At 37.7% G+C, this 27,605-nt stretch overlaps 1 long non-coding RNA gene across 10 annotated transcripts in view; it reads right to left on the bottom strand.

The window, feature by feature from the left end:
• The window catches only part of Gm30954, a 159,680-nt gene that overhangs the window by 29,350 nt on the left and 102,725 nt on the right, over positions 1–27,605 (bottom strand). For 2 of the 10 annotated variants that reach the window (XR_870115.1, XR_001778738.1), the window contains one exon: positions 11,085–11,321. The exons of 3 other annotated variants lie outside the window; for them this stretch is intronic. This is a non-coding gene — a long non-coding RNA (predicted gene, 30954). Of the gene's footprint in view, positions 1–11,084; positions 11,322–18,775; positions 19,820–27,605 lie in introns of those variants that run through there. 5 more of the 10 variants (XR_378690.3, XR_001778741.1, XR_378689.2 and 2 more) reach the window with 5 other exon arrangements.

Below are 27,605 nucleotides of genomic sequence, written 5' to 3' on the forward strand. Positions count from 1 at the left end.
ATGTAATAATGTATGGTAAATATTATCCTTAATTCAATCTGTGAAAACTAAATCTAAAGAAGATGAAGTGTTATACCCAAGTTTCCTACTGGAAAAGACAGCTTTCTGCCTCTCCCAGAGACAATCTGCCATCCTCTATATGGATCAGAGCTTGGTAGATGGAGCAACCATGTCCTCTTAGCTAGCACTGCTCAGCAGGAGGTCTCCAAGCTAGAATTATTGAGTCTGCCTTTTTGTATGTGGTCAATTTTGTGGGATGGCTGTGGTCCAGAGGAGCCAGGAATAAATGGGGACGTCTGGTTAGTTGTAGAGGGATGAATTATCAGTGCCACCATAGAGACACAGTCTTTTTTTCCATTGACATTTTATTGGAAAGGGCTGAGCTACATAAACCCTGTATCTGTGACCTCCCAAGTCCGTCTCACTGTTGCCTGTATGTTATGTATTGTGCTTTCCTCGATCCTTCCATAAGTCACATGAACAGCACCGACACAAAGCCTAGGTTGTCTTGATTCTAGGCACAGGGACCTTTGAGTCTTGAGCTGTGGTCTTAGAGCTAATTATTCTTTAAAAAACCTGAAATGGACCCCAATGATATTAAATTTTAGTCTGAATCCTGTTGCCAGTAATATGCATGCCCAGTTTTTTTTTTCCATTTTTTATTAGGTATTTAGCTCATTTACATTTCCAATGCTATACCAAAAGTCCCCCTTACCCACCCACCCCCACTCCCCTACCCACCCACTCCCCCACTTTGGCCCTGGCGTTCCCCTGTACCGGGGCACTGCATGCCCAGTTTTTATTCCATCATTAAGAATCTTACTGCATCTTGCTATTTCATGTTCAGTTGATAACCCTGGGAGGTCTGCTTCTTTCTATAGGGGAATGAGGAGGAGTGGATCTGGGGGAGGTGCAAGGTGATAGTGGAGTGGGTAACTTGGAGTTGAGGTGGGAGAGAGGAGGCTGAGCTCAGAATGTATTATATGAAAGGAACGTGAATTAAAAAATGAAAAAATAGAGTGGATGTCAAAAATTCTTGGTGATTACAGGTGTGACTGCCTTCAAGTCACTTTCCATCCTAATTTCTCCAGTCGTTTTCATAACCAAAATCTGCCCTATAAATTAGTAGGCAGAAAATAATTCAAGAATACTTTAGTAAATATAGCAGATAGGTAGATAGATAGATAGATAGATAGATAGATAGATAGATAGATAGATAGATAGATAGGCAGACAGACAGACAGACAGACAGACAGACAGACAGACAGACAGACAATGTAGGCCAAGGGGTTTTTGAAGGCTTACCATTTGGCCTGTGAAGTCTAAAAGAAGATGAATTACATGTCCCCTTTACCCCACTGTAGGGCAGCAAGATGGAATCAAGTGAAGGAAGGGATTGCCATCCCACAGTCAAAAATATTGACTCATAATTGTTCCTGTCTGAAAGAACTGCAGGGATTGAAATGGAGAGGAGCCTAAGGACAAAGAAGTCCAGCAAAAGGTCCAAAGCAGCTGAAAGAGTCAGATGCAGATATTTACACTCAACCAATGGACAGAAGCTGGTGACCCTTGCGCTTAAATTAGGGAAAAGCTGGAAGAAGGTGAAGATGAGAGTTACCCTGTAGGAGGACCAGCAGGCTCAACTAGCTTGGACACCAGAGATCTCTCAGACACTGCACCACCAACCAGGCAGCATACACCAGCTGATATGAGGCCCCCAACACACATACGGCAGAGGACTTCCGCGTCTGGGTTCAATCAGAGAAGAGGCACTTAACCCTCAAGGAACTGGAGGTCCCAAGGAGTGGGGAGGTCTGGTGGGGTAGGGCATGGGAGCAGAAGGGACATCCTCATGGAGATGAGGGTGGACCAGGTGGGGAATAAAATCTGGAATGTAAAAAAATGATTAAATAAAATTTTTTTAAAAGTTCAAATATTAAAAACAAAAGAAGATGGATTACAAAATTCAGGAAAGTAAGAAGTAAAAATCAGTTATTTTGGGAGAACAAATCATCAGCTTCGTTGTCTGAACATTTTATAACCACTTTCTATACATACATTATTAACAAGATATTAATCAATTATTTTATCTGCCTATCAAACAGCAAGAATTGTAAAGACAACTGGACGCAGAGGGAGGAGTGGTACACATTTTGCAATAGTTGTTATGGTAATTGCATGTTGAAAGAATTTGGATGTGCATGGTCTTAGATTAATTTTCTTTTTAAAAGTACATCTAACAGAAATGAGAAGTATGTAGAGACTTGCAGGTTTCTACACAGAGTTACAAGAACCACTACTGGTTTCTGCTGTGCAACTATTTAAGCTCCGAAGAACACACACACGCCATACAACGTGATAGGCTTTTAGAATTCCCTGTAGAGTAGTAGCTTTTACTATCAGGAAATATTTATATGAATCTGGCAAGTTAGAAATAAGTGAAGCCATGACATGAAGCACTGTTTACTGATAAAATCTAAATAAAGCAAAGCAGCACACAGTCAAAAAAGAAAGAAGTAGACATACTTATTAGCAAAATTCTTTCCATGGCATCTTAACATACTTTTTCACCTAAGTTATCTAAATAGTATTCATTCATCTTTACAATTCAGATAACAAGCAATACACTGTCTCCTTGAGGTTTTGTGGACATCACTTCCAGTTTCAGGACAACGACACTTAAACATATTTGTTCCTTCCTCATAGACACTTAGTTTTGATGAAGTCACTTCTCAGAATGCCACTAGGCAACTCGTCTGTACTGTGATATAGCATATATGTATCTCTGGGTACATATGTCTTTAGATTTCTGAGCCTTTGATGCTGATTCTTGCTACAAGACAATCATAATGCCTGGAGGTGAGGAACTCATGCTGCTGATATGAGAATCAGGCAAGGAATTAACGATCACTGACATCCTTGCTGAAACCAGGAAGCTGTCACATAGCACTGCTTGATCTACATCTGTGTCTAATTTCAAACGAGGAAGAGAACAGATCTCTCCTTATGCAAATCACCCGGACTAGTGACTTCTCTAGGTATTCAGTGAAGATACTGAGAAAGAGAGAGAAAACACTAATTATCGCTTTGCAGAGGATAATGAGTAGCCTATCTGTAAGTCTAGCAGCCCCTGGAATCCAGAGGAAAGGAGATGAGGGTGCGGGAAGAGCTCCAGCGAGTGACTCTGCTTAATCTTACCACATGTCAGGGCTTTTTGCACAGAGTACTACTTGATGGACATGCACTAATGTTCTTTTCAATCTCAGCTTCAAGGTGTGAAGAATAGATACTGTACTAGTTTCCCTTAATGGCTGACTGTCAAATCCTGTACAATTGGATATATTTATCTTTCAGCAAGAAAGATTGAAAATAAGAATTTTCATGAAGTAGGACATTATATGTCAAGTGTCTTCAACATTAGCATTATATATGACCACACTGAATTTTCAGATTAAAAATAGGGCGGTACATAAATACTGACAGGAAGAAAGAGGACAAAAGTGACCCCTGAGCATGAGTCTGCTGTGGGAAAATCAAGGATCAGAAGCACAGAGATTTAGGGTTTTTCTCTAGTCACTCATTCTCTATGAGACTCATGCCCAAGTCACTTCCAAAGCAATTCCTACTCCAAAATGTCCATTTATTCTTTTTGACCTTATTATGATATTAAAACTAGATTTCAGCACTGTCTCTGTTCAGAGGAAGATGAGGGAAAAGAGCCCCCCTCCAGACATCAAACTACTGAAATGCGTGCCCTTTTAAAGACGATTGTTCATGAACCATAACCAAATAGAACCTCTCCATTCTGGAAGTGATCAGATAGATTCAAAAAGAATATTTGAAGCGGTGCCAAGCCAGCACATCGTTGCAATTATAAAAGCAAAACCCACACCCCAAACAGCCAGACATGCCCCCTCCCACTATAGCACAGCTGCCTCCCACCGGGAGCCGGATTTAACACAAGATAAAAACTCTCACCATACTCTACATTACATCAGTTTGGTGACATTTCCCAGTGGCAAAATCGCAGGTAAATAATTAAAAATGACTTGGAAGTCATTATGCTGTGATTACCACTTTCATGAAACTGGATTGTTCATTGGTAACTGCAATGGTGTGTCAGAAATCAGCAATCACACATGCATTCACAGGTCAAATATCTTCTGATAAAATACTGCATTAGGTAGACAGGACTAAAATGAATTGTTGAGATTCTGCTTCAAATTCTGTTTTAATGTTTTGACTTTCTTCTTTATACAGCCACGATCTTCAAGCGCGATCATTATTGTGCCTGAATATATTTCCATTCTAGTTCCTCTTGGTTCAGAAATGTCATGTCATGAAACACCTGAAGTGGACATTATTTTATGTGTTTTAAACAAAGCTTTGACATCTTACCTATGCATTGATCAATTATAGTGCTATATCTATTGTGCAGAGATAAAACAGAAAGTTACTGAAATCACAAAGCCACAGTCAGCAAGGGTTTTCAAGGTAGTTTTAGAAAGCATCATGTTGCAGCCTGTCCAAAAAAAAAAAAAAAAAAAAAAAAAAAAAAATAGCCTTTTTTACTTCTTGGTAGAAACCATGATTTTAAAATGGCATTTCTTGTAGGTTCTTGACATTTACAGTTCTTTGCATTTTGCCTTCAAGAGTTGAAGGAAAGACTATAGCCTGGTGTGAAGCCTAATCCTGCTGTCCTAGCCCTTGGGAGATGGGGAGGAGAATTAGTGAGGTTAAGGCCAGTCTGTACTACAGGATGAGATGCTTTGTCTAAATACAATCTCAAACATTTAAAAGCCATATTATTGGAAAGTGATTTGTGCACTGTATACTCAAATGCTGATTTTTGTACCCAGGAAATCTGGTTGAAGTCTGGATTTTAGTATTGTAATTATTATGAAGCGTTTCCGAACTCGGTGTTTTGTAAAACATTGTTCATCTCCTTCTGATTGGTCAATAAAGAGGTGATCAGCCTATAGCTGTGCAGGAGAGGAAAAGTTTTCACCTTAGAGCCCAGAGAGCCAGGGGAGAGTCACAGGAAGACCCTGGGAGTTGCTAAAAGGACAGGAAAGAAGTAGGGTGTGCCGGGACACGATTAAGATGGCAGGTAACCCAGTGGCTGGGAAGTGGTGCAGGCCAGCATAGGCCTGTTAGAACAGATCAGAATCTTCCAAGTTATAATGCTAAAATGCTTATTAATAAAGGTCTCTGTATCATTATTTCAGAGCAAAGGAATAATCTAAATATTAGTCTGGGGAGGCCCTGGAAATAATTCCCCATAAGCTATCTTTGAATCCTAAGAGTTACCGGGTCTACATCCTTAAGCTTGGGCAGTCCCACAATCCACTACACAGTTTTTCCTGGCATGCTTAGGAATACTTCATCTAGTAAGGAGGCTCAAAGTTGACATGACTGCAGTAGATACAGAAGCCCATTGAAAACACTTAGATTTGGGCAATTGAAGTGAATTCTTTTTTACAAGAAAAATGATCTTTTATGTAAAGATAGTCCCAAGATTTCATACTTTATGATAATATTAATTATAAATAGCACTACATAGTAGTAATTGTGACTATTACTTAAAACATTTAGCACTTATCAGATTAAGGAAATGGCACATGTCTTAAAAGGTCCACAGCTATCTGATATCTAACTAATGTATACACCTCCACAATTAAGGTTTTAAAACATGACCAATTAGCAGAATAACAATAGTTGTTTCAATCATGGGGACAATGAGCTCTCTAGCCATGGGCTTTGACCAGATTTATATTACCAGGCACGAACTCCTTTCTGTAGAGCAAGTGCCAAGTCTAGTGGTAAAGCAGCCAGTTACTCTAGCCAGGCATGCCACATTTGCTGCAGCGGGCATATCTTGTGTGACAAAATAGTATTGTAGCCTGCAATATATAACACTAGGTAAGGCCAATGATACCCTTACTCTCCCAGCAGCATGCATGACACATTCTGTAACTATGAAGGCTAAATAAGTAAGAATCCCATGCAGTTCGAGATTGAGGTTACAATTTGGGAACTATGCAATAATGTAAGAAAGAAGAAAATACACATTACTGAATAAGAAACAAATAAGTTCATGTCATGTATGAGAGACATGCTAGATTTTTTGAGCAAGCTCAGTTGATTTATATTCTAACACAAACACACACACATTGTATATGTATGTATGTATGTATATATATATATATATATATATATATATATATATACTTTTGCAAGTTTTAAAAATTACTATATCAGCCTAAAGGTATATGATTGAAAATAGTTATGAGAGTGACTTACTCAAACATGAGCTTGAAGAAATGAATATAAAACATTTCTATTCTTTTTTTTTCAGGCTAAAAAATTTATTTGGAAAAACAGATCCATTCCTTTAAGAGTAAACATGGTAAACACCAGTTGAGCCTTGTACAAGGAGATAGCCCAGAAGCTCAGAATACCCAAGATACAGTTTGCAAAACACATGAGACTCAAGAAGGAAGGCCAAAGTGTGGATACTTCCATCCTTCTTAGAAAGGGGAACAATATATTACAGAGACAAAGTGTGAAGAAGAGACTGAAGGAATGACCATCTAGAGACTGTCCTATCTGGGGATCCATTCCATATACAGTCACCAAACACAGACACTATTGTGGATGCCAACAAGTGCTTGCTGACAGCAGCGTGATAAACCTGTCTACTGAGAGGCTCTGCCAGTGCCTGACAAATACAGAAGTGAATGCCTAGAGCCATCCATTGGACTGAACACAGGGTCCCCAATGAAGGAACTAGAGAAAGTTCCCAAGGAGCTGAAGGGATTTGTAGTCCCATAAGAGAAACAATATGAACTAACAGTAACCCCAGAGCTCCCAGGGACTAAACCACCAAACAAAGAGTACACATAGTGGGATTCATGGCTCCGCCGCATATGTAGCAGAGGATGGCCTAGTAGGTCATCAATGGGAGGAGAGGCCTTTGGTCCTGTGAAAGTTCTATGCCCCAATGTAGGGGAATGCTAAGGCCAGGAAGTAGGAGTGGGTGTGTTGGTGACCTGGGGAGAGGGGAGGGGATAGGGTGTTTTAGCAGGGGAAACCATGAAAGGAGGTAATATTTAAAAGGTAAATAAAGAAAATATCTAATTAAAAAAACAGTAAACATGGAGAAATGGAATGTTGAAAACCACTTGTAATTCAGTAAACTGTCCTTTGGAACTTGTAATACTGAGTTCAAGTGTCACTTGACTTGGTGGGTGGGTAAGATTGGGACTGCGTCTTTTCTTTTCTTTCTTTTTTTTAAAATTGGATATTTTCTTTATTTACATTTCAAATGTTATCTTCTTCCCTTTGCCTCTATGAGGGTGTTCCCCCACCCACCTGCTTACTCCCTCCTTCCTGCCATGGCATTCCCCTACACTGGGGCATCACATCCCCACAGGACCAAGGGCTGCTCCTCCCACTGATGTCCAACAAGGCCATCATCTGCCATATATGTGGCCAGAGCCACGGGCCCCTCCATGTGTACTTTTCGGTTGGTGGTCCAGTCTCTGGGAGCCCCAGGAGGTATGGCCAGTTGACACTGTTGCTCCCACCCCGTGGCTGTGGCTACAAACCACCTCAGCTCCTTCAGTCCCTTCTCCAGCTCCCTTATCAGGGACCCCATGCTCAGCCCAGTGGTTGGATGAGAGCATCTGCCTCTGTATTTGTTAGGCTCCAACAGAGCCTCTAAGAAGACAGCTATATCAAGCTTCTGTCAGCAAGCATTTGTTGGCATCCACAATAGTGTCTGGGTTTGACAACTATATATGAGATGGATGCAGATGGAGCAGTCTCTGAATTGCCTTTCCTTCAGTCTCTGCTCCATTTTTTTGTCTCCATATTTCCTCCTGTGAGTATTTTGTTCTCCCGTCTAAGAAGCACTGAAGCATCCAAACTTTGGTCTTCTTTCTTCTTGAGCTTCATATGGTCTATTCTCACAACATATATGTTTACATTAACACAGTTGACTTTCTGGGAGGAAAAGGAAAAAAAGAACTTGCATCACTTAAGACTAATCCCCATATTCATAAAAGTAAGATTAAAAAAGCTCAGAAGTAGTAAATCATTCTTTTTTTAATTACGAACTATATACATATATTGGTCTACCAAAAACAAGATGAAATTTTTCATAAGAGCAATATAAGCATTTAATTCCAACATTGATAATATATACATGCAGATAAATAAATACATGAGTATTTTACTGATTATCAAACATATAAAAACATACAAATACATAATTTTTATATAAGTTATTCATATGTAAACTAGGCTGGTCACAAACACAAATTCACAATCCTCTTATCTTCTGGCATCTTTCAGTATCTGTAGAATATTGGTTATTCATCATGAGATGACAAATGAATCAACATAAGTCTATAAATGCAACATCATTTAGATATTCATCTTTCAGTGATGACTTCAGAAATTCAAGCAGAGAGTTAGAAACCATAACATTTTTTAACAATGGCATCATAACAGCATAATTTTATAAATCATAGTCATTTTATTTACTTCATGTAACTGATCTCAATGAAGAATGGTAGTAGATACACCAGTGATCCCAGAATTTTTCAAGGACAAAGGAATTTTTAATGGGAAATGGTCAAATGAAATATATTTTTTAAAAAATCAAGCAATAAAATGTGCTTTTTATAAGTCAAACTTAAGTGCTCTTACTTGCACGCCATATTGTAGCCAGTCTATGATGCTTGTGAGCTTTGCTAACTAGAACACAAGTCAAGCAAGACTGGAAGTCTATTCACTTCTTAATGCCGATTTATGGGTCTGGATTGATGCCTCATGACGTACCAGGCCAGGCATCTAAAGCCAAACCACACAAGTTTTTTTGTTTTTTGTTTTGTTTTGTTTTGTTTTGTTTTGTTTTGTTTTGTTTTGTTTTTGCAGTTGTAGATTTTTAGACTGGAAATAAATTCCACTACAGAGAGTGTACCTCTGGGCTTACCACTTTGATGCAATCCTGAATTAGCAGAATTATCATTGTAGACATGGCTATACCAGAGAGGGCAGACATCAACATCTCTGTTTCTTTTAAGTCAATGGTGTCTTTGGTGAATATGTTATAGCTATATATAAGATTACTTTGGAAATATTTACACTTTAAATAGCAATAATTTGCACATGCCATTGGAAAATCTTGTTCATTTGTTTTGGGAAAGATATCAGGCCATCAAGTTTTAAGAACTTTTCAACCTAGGTAAGTTGCATGCAAAGAAGGATGTTCTTGAAACATACAGTTTTCTATGCAAATAGATGACAGAGAAATATGACTACATTTACAATAAAATAGTCATAATAAAATCATCTAAAATCAGAGGTAATTGCTCTCATGGAGAAGAAAATTTGAAAATTACTTTTTAAAATATTTAAGAGCAAGTTTCAAGAATTTATTTAAACTATGAAACAATAATTACCCTTCTAGTACCCAGTGGCAAGATCTATGAAATTAGAAGGAATCAGAACGATATAATTACTGACAATGTTTTATAAATTTCTATGATAAGACATCTGTTTTGTTTAGGTATATAAAAACTAAAATGCTTACTATTAAGGAAGTATTTTTAGTTTCAAATAGAATAAAATTTCATATGTACAAGAATTTTGGAAAGTTTAAAATAATTATAAGATTACAGATAAGTAACCCTAACTTGTAAGTAATATTTACATAATAATTTACATATGTATAATTTTAAAGAAGCAGATTTGAGAGCCATAGCAAGCATCAGTTGGTTAAGTGTTCGCCATGGAATCATAAAGGCCTAAGTCAAAGCCCAGAACACATGCCTTGCATGGCGACACATGCTTATAATCCAGGGATTGGGGAAGTGGAATCTGGTGAGTTTCTGTGACTCACTGATTAGCTAATATTCTCTAATGGATAAACTATGAGCCAATGAAGACAGCTTGTCTCACAAAACGAGGTGGGTTGTATCTGAGAAATGATACCCAAGATTGACATCAGATCTCAATATTTGTACATATACATGTAAACCTACCTATCCCTCACATGAACATATGCATACATAGATATGCACATATGCACATACATGCCTACTCATACATACATGAGAAAAACCAATGTGCATAGGTAAATGAAGTTGCCCCCATTCCAGGACAAAGAGTACCCATGCATGTTTTTGAGTCATGGTCAAAAACTTCTCTTCCAAAATACCAGATCATCTGAGTTGCTAACAACTTTGTACTTTTGAAGTTGTTGATAATATATAAAGGTTAATGATTTTCTTTTGTTTGTTTGTCACAGAATAAAGTTTGTATCCTTTTTGGATATTAAGTTGGAGATATCTAGCCCTGGTGTGACTTAACTGACCTCATTCATTTAAAAACTTTTTGATATTTCAAATCACCATGCTTCTGATGCCAGACCTTGCATAGAGACCTGTGAATGGAGTATGTTTCTGATATGAAGGAGGCAATATGAAGTAAATATTTACAATGGCATTGTTGAAAGTTGAATAATCAAAACCTTAATAACATTAATTTGGTTATCATATGCAATCATTTTGAATGTCTCTTTCTTTTGAACATGTTCTACTGTAGCAGTATTTGAATATCAATAGAACCAATCCCAAAGAAATAGAACTACAGACAGTTTTGTAATTTCTGGACTTTATTGTGTAATATGATATTTATGATTCTTTGCCAAACTTATCCATACGTTTAACATCTTCCATGATCTAGAAGCATTAGTATGTATAGTTCATATATGCTGTTTTGTAATAAATAACATTTTGAAAGAAAAATTAAAAACAAATATTTGATTAAATGAACAAAAATAGACTATCAAAGTTTAGCTGTTGTCTACTGACACGTTTGTAAAGAAGATTGGTCTGGAAAAACTAATTGGCAATGTGTGTTGGGCACTGATTAGAGGATTTGCAACCTAAAGAGCTTCGTACCATCCCTGCAAGCAGGGCCACCAGCTTAATCCAGGAACTGAGTGCAGAAAATCACTTTCTATATGGCCTTATCATATGAGTATATTTAGGAAAGAAGAGACAAGGAGATACCTGTGGGGACCTTGAATCACTGCTGCTCTTCTGTCAATTAGAAGCTGTGCCGTGTGTGATCAAGATGGAGCATGCAGCAGTCTGGGAGACAGTCTTGGGCAGTAGAACACAACCTTATCCAGACTCATAGTCAAGATAAAACACAATGGATCCTCCATGGGGAGGGAGCAGTCTGATGATATAACTGTGCAGCCAAATATGCATTTGATCTTCTTGAAAATAGTACAGCATCTGAAGCTAGAAATGGTACATTGGACACTCAATGAGAGAAATATCCACTCAGAGTAAGTGGAGAGAAACTATGCACAGCCACCATTCCCAAGAGATGTAAATCCATCTAAAATCCTATTGTACAGTGAGAGTAGTGCCTAGGGAAGAGGCAGACTGTTAGCTATATAAGGAGTTACGCTTCCCACTTGATTATTAAAATCCTTTGTAGCTGGACAGTGGTGGCGCACACCTTTAATCCTAGCATTTGGGATCCATAGGCAGGTGGATTTCTGAGTCTGAGGCCAGCCTGGTCTACAGAGTGAGTTCCAAGTCAGCCAGGACTATACAGAGAAACCCTGTCTCGAAAAAAAAAAAAAACCCAAAACAAACAAACAAAACACAACAACAACAACAAAAACTCTTTTGTGAGCCTTTATGTAGATGATCATGCATGTATAATACAAATATTTTCATGTAAATTCGAGTTGCAAGAGATTTATTTAGACAACTTGTACACAGATATATTTGTTAGAAATTTTATTTCTGGTATATTTTTAACTGTCTGTTTATCCATACAAACAACCGGATGAAACTTATAATTTGATATATAATCACAAACGTAGAATTTACTCTTCTATACAAAAAGCCTCTATAGTAAACTGTCTTTTATTCCATTTTCTTGTTATGTTTATTCATTAAGTAAAATCACCAACAAAGTGTGCTAAGAAATATGCTCATAATGTAACATGGAAAGGCTGGCACTAAGTATACCCTTTTACTATCCACGTCTTCATTTTACAGAAGAGCAGCATGGACCAGGACACTAACCTTATAGTCAGTGGATTTCCTGAGGAAGAAACAGCTCTGGGTTTCTCTCCAATAGCATGAATATTGGGCATTGAATGGACACATTTTCTATTCACTATGTTCTACTGTAGATACATTTAGTCAACTCTACAATCACAGCATTCTCTCTATCATATTTACTAATAGCATACCTGCAAACACTATTAAAACATTGGAATTATTTCCATACTCCCATGTTCTTTTCAAATATCTTGTGGAACATCATATGATATTTTGGATTATAACAATGCACAATGTAAAAAAAAAGCAGTGGTCTTTATAACATATGGCATGTGATATTACTAAGACTTTTAGCTCAATAATAGATTGTTTTTTATTCTACACTGAAATATTGATAAAAGACTGCCAAAATCTTCAGATATAAAAATCCCAGAATATTATTGAAATGTGTTTTAAAGGTACAGGGAATACATACAAGATGATAGGGAGTGCAATATATGAATTCTAATTTAGACTCCCAATCAAGTATAGAAATAAGAAACCCATATTTTACATGAATTATCATATTTTCTATATATAAGCAGAAGCATATATATGAACAGATATGGAAATAGAATTGCGGTATTTAGATGATAATGATTAAGTACTACAATAACAGAAAGGAAAAATGGTAGATTCTAAGACAGGATTGGCTAGAAAAGGAGCATCAGAGACTCTTGACTTGGAAATTACCAGAGAAATACACTTGAGGGCTATGTGTGTGTGTGTGTGTGTGTGTGTGTGTGTGTGTGTGTTGTTCTATTTGCTGAAGATGGTAAATAACTTTTTGATTTTATGAGTGCATTTTTCACTCAATCATTGAGGTCTTTTTTAATTTACCTAATGAGTATGAGAAGAAAGAGAATGTATAATGTTGTCTGCAGTTAACAGGAGCAAATAATGGTTAGGGTGGCTACATAAGTAATCCAAATTGCAACACTGCTGCCAAGAACATGTGTTTAACCATATGGTGCATCTGCTATAAGTTGGGAGTGGTACAAAGGTAGCTGGGACATATGGTCATCCTAAATATAGTGGGCATGTTCAATGCATGTGCATTTTAACGTGCAAATACCCTTCTTTGTTTTAGAAAAAAGTGTATCTCCAATTCAGCAATATACAAAGAAAGCTTGATATCATTTCCTATACTCTGGAGAGAAAAGCAAATTCAAAAGGGTGGGGAATTTTTTTGTGGCATGTTTGTGTCTCGTAGAATGTGCTACAGGAATGATGTCCCATGTTCATGACTCGGTACAACGGTACGTTTTAGCCTTGAAAAACGATTATGTATTTTAGATTAAGTTTATTGTAAGAACCATCTAATTTGAAGATCTGTATACTGGAACAGAGATGCAAACCGTTGCCTGTTTTGATTTAATTTCTACTGCTATGGTAACACATTCTGACCAAAGGAAAATTAAAGGAAGAAAAGATTTATTTCTGCTTAATGGCTACAATCAATTATTGAGGAAAGTCGGGGCAGATTCTCAAGCAGGAACTTGACGGCGAGAGCATTTCTATCCCATAATATCACCTCTGTCCCAAGAACTGACAGCCAAAGGAGTACATGGGAAATCATGGACTTTTTTGCTTCAGTTAACAAAGATAACCCACAGGCTGGTCTGGTCGGAGAATTCCTCAATTTGTCTCCTCCCAGGAGACTTCTAGGTTGTGTTAAGTTACAGTTAAATCTATGGAGGCATTGCACAATGACACAAAAGAGTACTAAGCAATATAACAGAGAAGCAGAATCAGATGATCCAGCCCTGCTTGCTGTGGAAGAGAAGCATAAACGACAAGAATACATGTGCATTGTACTATTATCCATATTTTTAGTGTTGTATTGTGGAATTATCCTCGCACACCCTCACAGAAAGTACAGATGAAAATAAATGGCAGTTCCTCTACTCTACAACAGGCCTGGTGGTATTTACATATTTTAGATATTTTATCATCACAATTATGACTGAGGCCAGAGAAGGCAGTCCATTTAGGAGATCAGGCATGCCATAGGCCCAGGGATAGTCCCTGTTCCATTTGTAGGGGGACCTGCATGAAGACCAAGGTGCTCATCTGCTACATTATGTGTAGGAGGCCTAGATCCAGCCTGTACTTGCTCTTCGGTTGGTGATTTAGTCTCCGAGAGACCCAAAGTGTCCTTGTTAGTTGACTCTGTTGATCATCCTGTGGAGTCTCTGTCCCCATCAGGTCCTTTGGTCTATTTCCCAACTCTTCCATAAAACTCCCAGAGCTCCATCTAATGTTTGGGTGTGAGTCTCTGCATCTCTTTCTATTGCCTGTGTGTGAAGCCTCTTAGAGAACAGTTATACTAGGTCCCTTTCAGCAAGCATAACAGAGTATCATTAATAGTGTGAAGGATTGGTTCTCACACATGGGATGAGTCTCATGGGTCAGTCATTAGTTGGTCATTCTCTCAGTCTCTGCTCTTTGTCCCTACACACTAGTTGGCAGGGCACATTTTGTGTTGATGGTTTTTTGGGTGGGTTGCTTTTCTTATCCCTCCACTGGGAATCCTCCCTGGCTACAGGAAATGGACACTGTGGGATCCCCCACTGCTAAGAGTCTTAGCTAGGGTAGCCCCCATAGACCCTCTTGGATCCTCCCCATCCCAGGTCTCTGGCATGTCCTAGAGATTACATTCCCTTACTACTGTCCCACCTTCTCTCTCCTCTGCTCCCCCTTCATGTTATCCCCTCCTTGATCCCCTCACTATCCCCTCTTCCATCCAGTTCCCTCCTATTCACCTCTAATTTCTAACCTGTTTCCTCTTCTGAGAAAGATTCAACCATTCTCTCCTTGGTCATCCTTGTTATTTGGCTTCTTTGGGTCTGTTGATTATAGCATGGTTATCCTGTACTTAATGGCTCATATCCAATTATAACTGAGTTCATATCACACATGTTCCTTTGGGTCTGGGATACTGCCGCAGACCCTCTTGGTCCCTTGTCTGCATAGAACGGGTCTTTAGTTGCAGGTGGATAAGGAGTTGGCGAATGAATGACAGACAGACACAACATAGGAGATTGTGTAGAATCTGAATGTATTGTCACAAAGTGAACACCAGTCTTAGATAATACAGAAAATAAAGTGGGTAGGATGTCACAGCAGGCAAAGTACATTGAAGTTACTTGACACAAAACAAAGGAATGACTTCAAAAGGACTTACAGGAACCAGGTAATATTTACAGTAAAGATGAAACAGCTCGGCTTAGGGTCAGCTAATGACAGCTAATGATTATTTCACACCCTAGTCACAATTTGTGCTACTCCTTTGAGCCTTGTGAAACTAGCGTTGGGGGAGGGGGTCTGCTCTAGCAGACCTTCTCATGAATAATGCAATACCACAATCCCCCCCCCCCCATTTCCTAGGCCTTGATAAGTTCTTGTATGAGTGTAACTTGGCTGTTGTTTTAAGTATCTGTGGAGAATCTCCACTTGTCAGAAGAATTCACCAACTTGCTTCTAATATGCAGTGTAGCCTGCTATACCTGGCTGTAGTGAAGATTCCTGTCTCAGTGGGATTCCCTAACTCTTTCATGGCAAACCCACCTATTAGCTAGGCCATTGTGTATTCCCTGGTTTGGGTAAGACTGGCTACTGTCCTAAGTAATCACTCTGCAGACTAGCTCTGAGCTATTCTAGCTCCGTTCTTTGCAATGCCTAGTTAGTTTCACTGTCTCTACTAGAAGTAAATTTGAATGTTACTGAATAGATAACCTTCTCACTGAATTCCTACTGAATTCCAAGTTTGTCGGCTTCAAGGATTTTCTAGGATGTTGGAACACTGGCTAAGGCTTAGCTATGTCAGAATTCAATCTTTAAAGGCACTTATAATAAAATAATACTAAAAGGGAGCACGTGGATCCATACACCAGACTAAAGCGGGGATAGGGTATGAGTATATGGGTTATGAGAATGCCAAGGTTCCAGGAGGTTAAGTTTCTCTGAAACTCTTTGCATCGTGAGTGCTTCCAGGCTTTTCGGCCTGTCAAGCAGACTACATTGGAGTGTGTGTAGCAGGATACCTCAGTTAGTATGGTACTGTTTACTTCCATACATTTGCTTGTAAAATTCATAATGTTCTTGTTATTAATCAATGGGTAGTATCCCATTGTGTCAGTGAACCATATTTTCTTTATCTATTCTTCAGTTGACAGACATCTAGGTTATGTCAAGTTTCTGGCTATTACCAACAAAGCTACTATGAACAGTTGAGCAAGTGTCCTTATGGAGTTGTGCCACATCTTCTGGATATATACCCATGAATGGAATAGCTGGGTTTTGAGGTAGAACTATTCCCAATTTTCTGAAAACCCCCCAAATTGATTTCCAGAGTGGTTGTACAAGTTTGCACTCCCACCAGCCATGGAAGAGTGCTCTCCTTGCTCCACAACCTCAACAGCATGATTTGTCCTTTGAAAATTTTGATATTAGCTATCCTGATGGCTGTAGAGTGGAAAATCAGAGTTATTTTGATTTGTATTTCCCTGCTGATTAAGAACGTTTCCTTTGGTTGCTTATAGGCAGTTCAAGATTTCTCTGTTGAGAATTCTCTTTAGCTTTGTACCCCAACTTTTAATTGGGTTATTTGGGTTATTAGTGTCTAACGTCTTGAGGTCTTTATATATTTCATATATTTACCCTCTGTCAGATAGAAGGTTAGCAAAGAGCTTCCCCCAGTCTGCAGGCTGTCATTCTGTTTATTCTGTTCTAATGACTGCATCCTTTGACTTACCGGAAGATTTTGTTTCATGAGGTCTCATTGATTAATTCTTCACCTTAGTGCCTGAGCCTGATTTAACTTTAAATAATTATAATATTATGCTCTGTCTGGAATAGCTAATAACTGTATATTGTAAAATTTAAACCATGGTGTGTGGATTTAGACTTTAATAGTTTCCATTACAGTGTATGGCCCACCAGACTGTTCAATGTTCTGCTATCCAAATACCAAATATTTCCTTTAATAAAATAAATGATTTTTCTATGCCTTAAATTTCCAGACACAATGGTATTTTAAAGCCAAATTAAATAGAATAATTTTGTATATTCTCTTGTGCTCCCTGAAGCAATAATGTAGACAATTCTACACCTGCAGGTACATAACCTCAGCTGAAATACAAATTACTATTGGACTCAGAAAAAGAACCAAAGTCTTAATAAATATAAAATTCTGTCTACTTCCAATATTTTCCCTTAATCCATGTATTAGTATAAAATTATTTACAAGATGATTATTTTTTATCTCTGTTTCACTGGAACAATGTTGCACTCAGCTGTCAGCACCAACATGTTACAACAAGCTTTACAATAAAAGAGAGAATAAAATACATTATAATTGTGGCTGATATTTTTTTAAGTGCTATGGTTATTTGAAATTCCTAAGCAAAGTACTTCTATAATTTTAGCAAATAGTGTTTTTTGACACATAACTTATATTTACTTAATTAAGACATTCTATAAAGATAGATTCATATTTTTGTTTGTTTTTGCTAAACATTTTTTAGACATTAATTTTGTACAATATTCTCAGAAAATAATTTTTGTCAGAAAAGTTTTCGTCCTCCTACATACAGGATCACCCTCCTCCTCAGCTTCTTCCATCCTTTCCCTAATTCAACTACAGGGTTCAGCAGCTTCAATCGATTAGTTGGGTGCAAATATCTGCATCTGACTCTTTCACCTACTTGTTTGATCTTCTGGAGTGCAGTCATGATAGGTCCCTTTGTGTGGCACTCTATAACCTCAATAATAGCATCAGGCCTTGGGACCTCCCTTTGAGCTGGATCCCACTTTGGCCTGTTGCTGCACCCTTCTTTTCCTCAGGCTCATCTTCATTTCCATCCCCGCAGTTCTTTCAGACAGGAACAATTATGGGTCAGAGTTTTGACTATGTGATGGCAACCCCCTACCTCACTTGATGCCCTGTCTTCCTGCTGGAGGTAGGCTCTGTAAGTTCCCTCTCCCTATTGTTGGGCATTTCATCTGAGGTCCCTCCCTTTGAGTCCTGAGTGTCTCTCACTTCTCAGGTCTCTGGTGCATTTTGGAGTCTCAATTAACCTACAACCCCGAGATCTTTCAAACACTGGACCACCAACCAGGTAGCATACAGCAGCTGATATGAGGCTCCCAACACACATACAGCAGAGGACTGCAGGATCTGGGTTCAGTCAGAGAAGATGCACCTAACCCTCAAGAGACTTGTGGCCCCAGGGATTTCAGAGGTCTGATTGGCTGGGGGGTTGGGGGTGGGGACATCCTCTTGGGGACGGAGATGGGGAGGAGGTATGAGATGTGGAACATTCAGAGGGTGGACACGGGTGGGATAAAATCTGGAGTGTAAAATTAAGTAAATAGATAGATGATAGATAGATAGATAGATAGATAGATAGATAGATAGATAGATAGATAAATAAATTAAAACAAAAAATAAATTGAAAAAAATTTTGTGCACCTTGATAATTGGTTTGCTACTGGTATATAATATATAAATTTATGTCTGGGGACTATAATATTGAAAGTCTCAAGATTAGTACTTCTAAAAGCACCTTAAGAAGAAGAACAAATATTATATTTATAAACATGATCAAGACAATCTCCTCTGAATTTGAATATTTAGGAAAATAATGTTTCTTTATTCTTTCAAAAAATTCATGTTTTGACTATGTTTATTCCTCTTCTGCATTCTTCCCAGGTAATTTATTACCTCCTTACCTATCCAGCATTGTGTTTTCCCTATCAAAGGAAAATCCAAACTCATGGAAGTTGGATGATTCCTCTTGAGTGTGGAGCCATTCCTGGTGTGCTGTAGATATATCCAATATCACTTCATTGAAGAAAAATGATTTTCCTTCTCCTAGCAGCTATCTGTTGAAAATAACTTTTTTGATTTATACCCCCAAAACACACCATCTCTTTGTATCTTTGTCTATGGGGTTTTTTTCTCAGTTTGAAGGAACATGGAATGAACTGTTGGGAATAGGGCAACAATACGTTTCTTCAGCATATACTTATTGATAGGCACTGTAGTCAGCTGAGGATGATAATGATGACCAAGCAACACACAAGGAATGAACCTCAAGAAATGAACAATGTCCAGTAGGAGTGGGCTTAGGTGCGACACTGTACTACTGCTTCATACTTTCATCCTTTTGAACTTAATATTAGTGAATACTGATGCAATTCATTACCAAGCCATTCTTTGAGGCTGTTTGTATAGAAAATTTGCTAGACCTTAGCATGGAGTCCCTAGAAATGAATATTTTCCAAAGCCCTTCTTACAATAGGGTGGACCATGGTTTGCATTATGCAAATTCTGCAGTGTGGGCTGGCATGGAGCATGAGTTCCATTCCATATGGTTGTGTGTTCTCCAAGAACCGCCTCTCCAAAATGGCTTGGCAAGAATTGCTTGAGGTTTGGAAAGGAGTCAACAGGACTTGAATCTGGAAAGAACGATTGCTCCCGGGAGCAAATGGAATAACTGACACAGAAATCAGTTCACTTGCTCCTCCACGATGATGCAGAACTTGGGAATTCTCAGCCTCTTTTGTATCTGGCAGCAAGATAAATTCCAGCCTTCACAAACAGACTCTCAAGCTGAGAAAACGTATCTTCCTTGGGCACTGTTGGATAAATCATGGACAGCCCTTTAGGGAACCTTCGATAGAAGAGATAGGACAAATCAGAGCCTAGCTAGCTCATCCAGCAAAGTGCTGGGTCTGTACTTTAACTATTTAAAGGACAAGCATAAGTCCAACTGCTGGATTCAGACTTTGCTGTTTCACTTGCTCAGAGCCACCATAAAGGTTGCTATGTGTGAGGATGGTAGTTTCAATATTATACAAATAGAAATATCCTTATAGGCTGATGTGCAGGACTGGGCCATACTTTTGTGTTAATGCATTCTCAGGCACACATATCTGCAGTTAATTTTCTCAAACTTTTTTTTCAATAAATTTGAATACTACTATGTCTACACAACAAGTGTACATTGATATACACATGAGATGACATGTGTGTGGAAGATAGAGAACTATATAAAACTTCTTTCTCTTCCTGACTTTTGATAATTTCCAAGACTGGTATCAAGTTCATGAGGTTTGTGTGACAAGTGTTTCAGCCGATGAACCATCTAGCCAGGTGTACTGGCTAGTTTTGTGTCAACTTGACACAGCTGGAGTTATCATAGAGAAAGAAGCTTCAGTTGAGGAAATGCCTCCATGAGATCCAACTGTAAGGCATTTTCTCAATTAGTGATCAAGGGGGAAAGGCCCCTTGTGGGTGGGACCATCTCTGGGCTGGTAGTCTTGGGTTCTATAAGAGAGCAGGCTGAGCAAGCCAGGTGAGGCAAGCCAGTAAAGAACATCCCTCCATGGCCTCTGCATCAGCTCCTGCTTCCTGTCCTGCTTGAGTTCCAGTCCTGACTTCCTTGGTGATGAACAGCAGTATGGAATTGTAAGCTGAATAAACCTTTTCCTCCCCAACTTGCTTCTTGGTCATGATGTTTGTGCAGGAATAGAAACCCTGACTAAGACACCAGGATTGAAGTTACTTTTCTTGATTGTAACATTTGCATATCAGTATTTTGCTTTTCCTATATCAGAATATGTTAAGTTGCCACTTTAAAATGGACATTCAGGAGAGCCAAAATATTCTGTAAAAGAACTACTTTGGGAACAGAAAACAAAAGTTTAGAGGAAATACAATAGCCAGATAATTTGTATTTTCAGAAATAAAAATAAAAAACTCTCAGGAGATGTTTTGGATCATTAAATACCCTTCACTGTAGTCTATGATATGAATTAACATTAGTGTTATTAAGAGAAGTAATGATTCACATACAAGTTCCATAAATGTCTATTATTCTTACAGTTTATTTATTATTTGGTTTATATTAAATCTTATTCTTTTCATTGGGCAAGGAAGATAACTCAGTAGCAATACATGAAAGAGTAAACAGGAGCTTAGCAAGAGATTGAAAATCCTTGGGTCTCTCTGTGAATTGAAGTATTCATTTTCCCACAAATGATCTAACAATTTTTAATCAGCCAAAATGTAAAAATTCTGTCATTCAATAAGCCTAGAAAAAGGAATGTAAAAAATCTGTAGTTCATATGTCAAATGTTTAATTGTATTTATGATTCGCTATCCATTTGATTTGTTGCCTCCTGTTTATATTGACATTCAATGATTTATTTCACATTTACTTGTATGCGTTTTATTGGGTGGAGTGTGTGTGTGTGTCTCATGTGTGTGTGTGTCTCATTTGTGTGTGTGTGTGTGTGTGTGCACATCTATTTGTGCATATGCATGGGAGTGCATGTAGAGGACAGAAGTCAAAATCACATGTCCATGTTCTGTCACTCTCTAATTAATATTTAATTATTAATTAACTAATTAATTAATAAATTTTTGGGACTGCATCTCTCATAGGCCTGTAGCTAATGAGTTAGTGTAAGCTGGTCAGCCAGTATACCCCACAGATTTTCCTGTGGCTGTCCCCTTATGTGACAGGCTTTTACAATTCTTATTATTTTTCTATTTTCACAAGAAATATGTAACTATTGTATTTACATAACTTCCATCCTTCTCCCTTCTCCAACAACCCATTTGTTCCTCAAACCCCAACCCAAGCTCACAATTTTTCTGTAATTATTGTGATTACACACACACACACACACACACACACACACACACACACACATATACACATACACACACTACAGACTCTATGTAGAGGTAAATGTATTTAGGAATAATCATCTGGAATTTTTAACCTATCAGGGGAATCTTATTCCTGGAGAAAACTGATTCTTTCTGCAGCCAACGATTGCCTATACTTCTTCATTTATTGTGGGACCATGTAAAATTTCCCCATTTACAATGGCTACTGTCATTATGCATACCTTTCAAAAAGCTGCAACTGATCAAGAAGTTAAGTGTCTGTGAATGTTGGATGTGAAGTCCAAGTCACTACAGCTTCAATAAAGTCTTTACATCTAAGGCTCAAGGAATATCACCATAGGGAGAGAAGAAAGACTCTAAGAGCCAGAGGACAGGACACCTGCTACTAGAAGTATATTTTAGCCACTAGTGGAAAGCTGCACCCTTAAAACTCAACAAAGTATTGGTGTGCCAGGCTTTTTCACATGGATGCTGGGTTTCTGAACCCAGCTTTTCACAACTGTGCTGTAACCACTTGTTCCACCAAGCCCTTTTAATTGCTTTTTTCAGCCCACATCAGGGCTCCCTTTTCAGCTCCGGTCACTTAGTACATCTGTCCCGGATCTCAGACCAAAACTTGTCCTCTCACCACACCGGTCACTGAGACACACATCCATTTCTTGCACAATCAAGTGATTTCAAAGGATTACATTAGTCACAGTTTATCACTTAGCAGATTCAGAAATTCAGGAGTAAGCAGGCAATCAGGTGGACATTTACCATCAATTTCTTGCCAGTTGGTTTATTTGGCTTCAGTAATTTGAAATCCTATACTGCTTTGCAGAGAGCATGACCCCTCCACATTCAGTATGCTCACTGTGTGTGTTGACTATTCACAGCAAGGATAAGTGATTCGTCACAAGAGAACAACCCCCTTAAGACAAATGAGACACATGACTCCTTCCAGGGATTCTTTCTGTCTGGTCAGGAAAGAGTCTGGCGATAACGCACTCTGAGATAATCATTCCGGTGATAAGGGTGAGGATGACAGCTTAACAGAGGCTTGAGAAAAAGCAGATAGGTATCGCCTTCAGCAGATACACAACATTGATATTTTTATCAGCCATTTCCTTTAGTATTTTACTCAAAATGCACTCAGCTGTTAATTTTCTAGGCAGAAAACATTCACATGGATAAAGATAATCCTTGGGCACTTGAAAACCACTTTAGGCAGTGAACTATTATAGGCTAAGGGCTGACCTTAGATTCTCATGTCTAATCTGGGGGATTTTGGCCACTGCTACATTTTTTCCTAAGAGAAAAATTAATTAAGTAGAGTGATTTGGATCATGGTGTATAATAAATGAATTCTACTGTTAAAATAAAAGACTCATCCATTTCTCAAAATGCTGTAAGAGGCATGTATTACAGCTTATTGAATGTGTCTTGCAGACCAATAGCTAGAACTCAAGACTAGATCAAGAAAGAACAAGTATAGACCAGGCTGTGCAAAATGATAGATCATAATGTTGTATGCTAAGAAGGGAGTACAGACTGGATTGAGCTCTATTGTAATTGTTACTGGGAAGTATTTATGAGGCTTTTTTTTTCTTTTTTTTTTCTTTTTTTTTTTTTTTTTTTTTTTTTTTTTTTAGCAATCTAGCATCCATACATTTCAAACAGTAGACAATTTCTGCATAATAATGTGATGATACTGAAGAGATAAATTTGACAATAGAATGTGACAATGAAATTTCTCTTTGATGCCAAACTGAGCATATTTGGGTTATTTCAGCCAGGTCTACCAGTCTTTCATTTGCTACGTATGATTAGTGATTAGTATCCTCCTTGGTCCCTCTCTGTGGTTGTTAGTTGAGTAACTCCCACCAGATTGATAACAAGATATCAAGCCACAGATGCATGACTACCCTGATGATGGAGGAAGTCATGAGGGTGTCATTATCATCATAGCCCATAAACTCTAAGATCAGAGATCAATGACTGTCTCATGGGACTATTCCCCAGAGACATAAGCAAACATTGCTCTCCCTAACCATGACAGAAGTGAAATTTGTCAAGAACTGAGAAATGATGGTAGGCATACATAAATCCATCACATGTGATTAAACTCAGTCTAAGGTCAGTATGCCAGATTAGGCTACATTGCGATACTTTTAGGTTTTGATAAGGAGAGGAATGGGGAAGAGGAAGAGGGAGATGAAGAGAAACAGGAACAGGGAGAGGGACAGGAGACAGGGTCAGGGTCAGGGTGAGGGTCAAGAAGTTCATTCTCTTGCTTTGGTGTGTTGACACTAATTTTGGAATCTTACTTCTGATGTGAGTGATATCACCTCTTCCTAAAAATCTGTCTAACCATATAATCATTCATTTTAAAATATTTTCAAAAAATCTCATGTCTCATGAATGAAAATTAAATTTAGCTCGGTGTCTCATATCCCTCTAGAAATACATAGATATCTTCATATTCCTAATTCTTATGTTTTATACAATTATAGATAAAAGGAGATGTGGAGAGCATAGGTTGTCTTCTTCATCTGAACTTCTGAACTGTCAAATAAAGCTTTTTTCCCCCCAACAAAATAGTTATTGTTGTCATTTTAACTATTGTTAAGAATCACTGGGAAGAGAGGCCCTTGGTCTCTCTGTACTGGGGAATGCCAGGGCCAGGAAGTAGGAGTGGGTGGGTTGGAGAGCAGGACAGGGAAAGGGTATAGGGGATTTTCAGGACAGCATTTGAAATGTAAATGAAGAAAATACTTAAAAAAAAAAAGAAAAGAAAGAAAAGAAAAGAAAAAAGACTAACTCTCCTTGTTCCATGACCCCATTATATCACTCAGAAGCAGGTTACCCCCCTCTGCTTGTGGCTGACACATTTTACAGAAAATCATGGCCCTCGTGTTGTTCTCTACCTGAGTAACAGTGACCCAACTTAGAGGAAACATAGAAACAATCAAGTTCTAGTTATGTCAGCAGTTTTGCTAATTAAAATGTAAAATATTAATAGTAACAAAAGAAAGTATAAATTAATAAGGAAAGTATGAGATTATTTGTGATTATATTTATTATATAATATGATGTATACCTATATAAGTTTTTCCCTAATGATTAATAAATATAGGCCAAATGTGCTTGGTTATCTTAATAACAAATCACTATATGCAGTATATGCCATTTAATGAAGGTATGATTGCTTTTCTAGTGTATATAGATAGATATAGACAGATATTATAGTTAGACAATTTACTGTGACTTTAAAGAAAAATAAGAGACCAAGATATTGGTACCTTGGGAGAAGATACCAAGAGTTAGGAAGGAAAATCTTAATGTCCTGCTTTAAGGAGCTCTGTGAGATTTTCATCTACGCAAATATGGATTTTCAGCATTTTATACAAATGAAAATCATTCTGTATCAAATTTACTGTGATAAAATTCACATTTTTAAAATAATTTTCTTACAGCCTTGTTTACATTTCTTTGCAGGCACCAACTTCCTTGATCTAGGGGAGTTTCCCATTAGTTCTAAGTTTATGCTCTGATAATGCAGCTTTGTTGGCAATATCACGAATTCAGCCAAAATAGGTATTCAACAAATTAGTCACACTAGTATTTTTAATAAACCTTCATCAATTTTGAAAAACCATTTTGTAAAGCTTTACCTGTATAAATTTTTTAACAAGACATTTAAATAGTAACATTTATTATTTCATAAATGATGTTTCATTTTAGTGATGTTGCTAATACTTTATGCTGTTTATCATTTTTTACCTGCCTGCTGAGTGCACAATGAACTAGTCAATAAATGTTTGATTTTAAATGACATTTTCAGCTTTTACATTCATGTTTCATGGCGGCTCTAATTTTGAGAGTTTTCAAATAAAACTTTCTTTTTCATTAAAAATATAACCTTTTATATACTGGTCATTAATATTTCATCTTATAAGAACTCTTTTTTGTTATCCAACTTACTTATTGGCTTGTTTTACTTCATATTGTTCACTTTTATTGAGTTCTTTATATATTTTAGATATTAATCCTCTGTCAGATACATAGTTAGTAGTTTGTTTATGCAATGAGATTTTTTCATTCACAAAGGATGAAATCAAAGCAATCTCATAAAAAATGGAAATATGCAAACAAAATTAAATTAAAGAAACCATGAAACACTTACAAAGACAGATCACATGTGTTCTCTCATTCATGTATCCAAGAGTCTACATAAGGCCATAAAATCTTATGCCTGTTTAAGGCATGGACAGCAGAGGAGAAGATGTCTAGGCAATCAGAGAGAATTATGTGGAGGGAGAGTGTAACAAAGTATTATAAACCAGATTGTGGGTTGGAACTCCACATTCTGAGGTTGCATGAAAGCAGCCAGATGGAACACAGTACCATGCATAGTGAATATATTCTTATAAATTATTATTGAAGTAAAAGATTGTCAGTCATGCTTAATGATAGACCTATCTTACAAACATGTTACACACCCATTCCATATATTTCTGACTTTCTCCTACTATATTCTGAATTGAAAACCGACTCTACTCTCTGTAGCAATATATTAGCAAAACGCATGAAGCAAAATGAAAACCTCTAGGCTCTTGCATCAAGATGTGGTAATGAATCAGCCTAAGCGTGAAAGTGCACCTGAGCAGTACAGAATGACGTTAGTGCTCGGGGTCCTGTATTTCTCAGTGGGAAGTGAATTCCTAATAAAATGTAATAACCAGGAATCATGATTTAAATGTCAAACATAACAGGCATCTGCAATAATATAGTCAACAGCACTAGATGGTTATCCTTGTAGTAAACTGTAGTCCTTTATAAGGCAGTCTGGAAATGATGCTCTCTAAATCATTAATATACACCTAAGCCAAGAGAAGCAGCTGCATGCAGTAATGCCAGGGGCAATAAAATCAACCAAAATAAAGATAAGAAATTATAATTATACCACGATCATCTTCCTTAGCAATGTGCTGTTATAGTAAATTATAAGCTTCATCTTACATTTTAAGTGATAGCAAATGTTTTCTGTTCACCACATGCCTGAATTACCTATATCCCATACAGCTCTCACTGGTCCCTTTCTGTGACTGCTCAGAATCTTTGTATGTTTACAGGAAAGCTGATGGCCTAAGAGTCACCTGATCTATAGCATGGAGAGTGACACTTGCCTTGCTAGATAATCTCATCTATTGAAAACTGTATTTCTTTTTGCATGAAGTTTGAATACCTTCCTGAAATCAACATAAATACAGCCAAATGATTAAAGGCCAAGTTAGTAGAAAATAGGGAGAGAGCAAGTGGGGCAGGGTGTTGGAGGAACATGACACTAAGGTGTCTTGATTCTCATCTCTGATACTCACCTCTGTTTTGAACATGGCTTCTGCCTCCCCTCTGAAAGCAACAAGCAATTCTACTTCAAGGAAGTTCCCCCAAATCAAGGGTTTCCTTTGATGATTAATGAAACTAAGTGCATTTTTGCATCACAATCCTACAAAACTGCAATGTCTACATTTGCTGATACAATTATTTTTGACAGTTATAATGATCTATGGAGAGCATAAAAGACTGTATAAGAAAACATTATGGTTTATTAATATGTTTATTTTCATGGTCTTCCCCGCTTTGTCTTTCCCAGCAATTCTGGGGCAAAACATTAAGAACAGTAATTATTACATCTATCAAAATAAAAACTTAGAAGCTCATGCAAGATCCAGGAAACTGGGAAGTTTATAATGTAACAGCAGTTAAAAGTAACC

Source organism: Mus musculus, chromosome 8 (genome assembly GCF_000001635.26).
Source record: "Mus musculus strain C57BL/6J chromosome 8, GRCm38.p6 C57BL/6J".
Taxonomy (NCBI): Eukaryota; Metazoa; Chordata; class Mammalia; order Rodentia; family Muridae; genus Mus; species Mus musculus.